Below are 4,909 nucleotides of genomic sequence, written 5' to 3'. Positions count from 1 at the left end.
GGGTGCAAGTAGATCTACAAGAAGAAACGAGGTGTTGATGGAAATATCGAGACTTATAAAGCTCGATTAGTGGCAAAGGGTTATACCCAAAGAGAAGGCGTGGACTATGAGGAAACTTTTAGTCCGGTAGCCATGCTCAAATCCATTCGCATCCTCTTATCCATAGCAGTCGCTCTCAACTATGAGATCTGGAAAATGGACGTCAAGACAACTTTTCTTAATGGAAAGCTTGACGAAGTCATTTATATGGATCAGCTAGAAGGATTTAAAGTATCTGGAAAAGAAGGAAAAGTTTTCAAGTTGAATAGGTCCATCTATGGACTTAAGCAAGCTTCTCGTTCCTAGAATCTTAGGTTTGATGAAATAATCAAAACCTATGTCTTTGAACAAAATATTGATGAGCCCTGTGTTTACCAACTGAAGGCAAATCAAATAGTGGTATTCCTGGTTCTATATGTAGATGATATCTTACTCATTGGAAACAATGTTAAGAAATTATCAGATGTGAAGAATTGGCTGAGCACTCAATTCCAGATGAAGGATTTGGGTGAAGCAAGTTATGTTCTAGGTATCCAGATCATCAGGGATAGAAAGAATAGACTCTTAGCTCTATCTCAAGCAGCTTACATAGATAAAGTGCTTGAACGTTTCTCAATGACAAATTCCAAGAAAGGGCGTCTACCGTCTCGCCATGGAATTCATCTTTCAAAGAAGCAGTCTCCCCAGACTCCTGAAGGGGAAGATGCAACGAGAAAAGTTCCTTACACATCTGCAGTTGGAAGTCTGATGTATGCCATGTTGTGTACTAGACCAGATATTTGCTATGCAGTGGGAGTAGTGAGCAGGTATCAGTCAAACCCAGGACCGAAACATTGGATAACAGTTAAGCATATCCTGAAGTATTTGAGATGGACTAGGGATTATATGTTAGTCTACAAGGGTGGTGTTCTGAACCCTATAGGCTACACCGACTCAGATTTTCAGACTGATGTCGATGATAGGAAGTCTACTTCTGGAATGGTGTTTACTCTTGGGGGTGGAGCTGTGATTTGGAGAAGCGTAAAGTAGTCTGCAATCTCAGATTCCACCATGGAGGCTGAGTACATAGCTGCGTCAGAAGCAGCTACGGAAATAGTTTGGCTAAAGAAGTTTTATTCAGATCTTGGTGTTATTCAAGAAATGGATAAACTGCTTGTGTTGTTTTGTGACAATACATGAGTGATAGCCAACTCAAAAGAACCTCGAAGTCACAAGAGGAGTAAGCATATAGAAAGGAAGTATCACATTATTCGAGAATATGTGGCCAGGGGAGATGTGAAGGTTATGAAGATTGCAACTGAAGACAATCTTGCGGATCCATTTACAAAGACACTACTCGAAGCTACATTTGACAAGCATATCAAGGAGATGATATTAGTATAATTAAGGCATTAGTTTCAATTAGTGCAAGTGGGAGTTTGTTGGGGTTTTATGCCCTAATTAAAACCCAAATTCTTTGTAATCTCATTTTATTATCAATAAAAGAATATAAATCATTTTTTGACTTGGTCAATCACTTTGCTCACATGTTTTATTTTCATGATTATTTGTTTAATATAAACTTCTATTAAATCCCGAACATATAGCTAATCTTATTTATAGTGACGTAATCACAGTGGAATATAAATATGATTATATGTTCAAAATAAGTTAGTCCTAAGATTAGTCAGTGCACAGGATTTACACTGACTTGCTAATCTACGATATGATCTACTTACACATTACAGTGTTATGTTCTTTCCAGAACATTAGCAAAGTAGATAAGATCGGATGTATTTGTTACATCGGACTGGACTGATATTGACAGTTGATAAGATAAGTACACATACGATTATTATCTATTCTAGTCATATCATATAGTTGACCATAGGTCAATTCAATCTCAATTCTAAGTGGTTAGTATTCTAACTGATTGTATTATTTGAGTTCTTTGACTTTTTCGTTACCAGCTTACCCTACGGACTAGCCCATACTTACATCTTGGGAACTCGGTAGTATAATTGAGTGGATGTGTTAATGTAACGACCCAAATTCGCTAATAAGGCTTAAGGGCCTTGATTAGTGTGCCTGGAGGGCATAATGGGAATTATGTGTGATTTTAATTAGTAAGATGCATGATTATGATTTAAAGCATGTTATATGATTATCTGAATATTTGAGATGCATGACTATGTGTATTAGTATGCATGTAGGCCCTGATTAGGTTAAAAGGGCGTAATCGTAATTTTGGCCATTATGGGCATAACTGTATTGATATATGTGATAATCGTTGAGACCACATTATTATGTGGATATATCTGTGATCTGTGACTCGAGACGATCCTAGTGAGCAGATTAGCGAAAAAGTCATGGCGGAGATTTATACCCGGCTCGGGGTGAGCCTAGGCGTATAAATGGGAATTTAGTGAGTATATTGGAGTCCATTTTGACACCGAGGAATATTATTGGTGATTAATTAGGTATCGGGAATTAAGCGGTAAATATTGGAGACACTCGAGGAGTTAGCGGGAATTGGGGTGAAATGACAAAAATGCCCCTAAGTGGATTAAAGGGTTTAGAATTAATAGGGAGGGCATTAAGGTTATTTAGCCTTTTAAAGATGGGTATTACTGAGGCTTTATGTTAGTGGAAGTTGTAGAAAAATATAGAAGTCTGAAAGAGAGGAAAGAAAGAAAAGAGAAAAGGAAGGAAAAACAGAGTTGTATTCTCTAGGGTCGGTTTGTGGTTCTCTCACCACTTTTCTTGGGTTTTCTTGGAGAAAAGCTCAGAGGAGAGCTAGGTTAGGCTGAGCATCAAGGATCCTAAGCTAGGCTTGAAGAATTGACAGAGGTTTAGCAAGAGCACACCATCACTTGAGGTAAGACTTTGTGGCTTCTTCAGTTTCTGGTTTTAGTTTTTTACCTATGGTGTATAAGCTAGATTTGATGGGAACTTTAGGGAATTCAGGCCAAAGGGTGAGGAAGAGAAAGCTAAGGAGGTGTAGAGGTTGTCTTGAAATCGAATTCCCATTCAAGGTATTTAACTCTGATGTTTAACTGATTTCTGCTGGGTTTTGTTGTTTAGAGGTGGCCATGGTGAATTTTGGGATTAGGGATGCATGTGATTGGGTTTTGAGTATTTGGGGTGCTTGGGATGAGTGGAGTATGTTCATAAGGTTTTTTTTGAGTTTGGTGAAGGTTTGGAGAAGTTTTGGTTGAGTTTGGTTCGAGGAAATCGCAGGAAGGGAAATTGGGAGGCTGCCTGTCTGTGACTAGCGCTACAGCGCTAGCCCTTGGGCGCTGTAGGGCTAGGCCATGCATGCTGAGGGGATTTTGATTCTGTTTGTAGCGCTATAGCGCCCTCCAATGAGCGCTGTAGCGCTACCCTGTTTTCATAAAGGGATTTTAGGGTTATTTACAAGGGTTTTTGACCAAGGGTTTGGGGTTTGATTCCACCACCTTGTTTGGTGGAACTAGGACTTCCCGGGGGCTCGGGATTGGTCCCGAGGCTAGGTTTTGGGCTTGAGGTTTGGTGATGACTCTAACCTATGTTTGTGTTTAGGTGAGCGCTAGGGCTCGAGAGGGATCGTGCTCAAGGAGTCAAGTGATTAAGGCTTGCGAATTGAGAGGTAAGAAAATTGCACCCGGTTATATATTTGTGATGGGACTAAGTGCTCCTGATATTTGCATTATGTCAATGATGGTATCATGCCATGGGACATGTGATAGCGGCCTAAGGGTGCCGTACACAATATTTGCGCACAGGGCGCGGCTTGGCCACTGGTAGCCGAGGACAGCTTAATATTCACTGAGCTCGGTTTAAGCGGGCCGGAGTCAGTGGGATAAACAGACGGTGCGGCCCTAGGGCGCTAACCCTAGTTATCATTTGTGAACTGACATATGATATGAGTTGATATGTCTAGTATGTTGAATACTTGATTATACTGAATGATTATATGGTTGAGAACATGTGATGCATTATGTGAGATTGATTTGTCTGCTGATTGCTTATGCTCTGTTGTTGTGTTTTCTAGCTGGGCCTTGGCTCACGGGTTCTATGTGGTGCAGGTAAAGGCAAAGGCAAGCTGGACCAACCCTGAGATGGAGAGCTGCGGGGTTGAATGTACATTGCCAGTTGTTCGATCGCCATGGTCGAGGAGTGAATCAGGACAGGGATTGCCTAACTGTCTGTTTTGCCTTAATATGGCTTGATATTGTACTTAAACCTTATGTCTTTTGTAAACGATCTTTAAACTTAATATTTTTGGGAACCCGTGTAAACAGGAAACGTTTCTTTATGAAAATGTGACTTTTGAGACCAAAACATTTTAACCCTAGTTCCTTTATAGTTTCAATAACACATTTTTAATTAAATGACTTGATTAGCAAGTCTAGCACTTTATAAACACACAGTGTAATGGTCTTGGCTACCCAAGGCGTTACAGTTAATCATAGATATGAACATCTACAGCTTCTGATGAAGAAGTGAAATGATGGTTTCCTTTTAGTTTGGTTCAAGGTGTTAAATGATAGAGATCTCATTTTAGTAATTAAATTAGTTTACTGAAATATCATTTACAAGGAACTAAGTGTTTTAAGGATAAAATACAATGATGGGTAAAATGTATTTTAGTCCTATCTCATTGTAGACCGTCTATAGAGGATTGAGTGACAACTATGGTTGTAACAATGGATAATTAATAGCGTATCTATATTTGTTATAGAGCGTTCTATGAATTCAAGAGTGCAATTCCGAATCTATAGTGGAGTCACGATGAATTAATAAGTTAGTAAATTTATTTATTAAATTTATGATAACTTATTGGAGCTTGATTTCATAGGCCCATGATCCCCATTGTACCTTGGATAAAATTATCTAGATAGTCTCAATT

The sequence above is a fragment of the Humulus lupulus genome, chromosome 1, assembly GCF_963169125.1.
Source record: "Humulus lupulus chromosome 1, drHumLupu1.1, whole genome shotgun sequence".
Lineage (NCBI taxonomy): Eukaryota > Viridiplantae > Streptophyta > Magnoliopsida > Rosales > Cannabaceae > Humulus > Humulus lupulus.
This window is presented reverse-complemented; position numbering follows the sequence as displayed.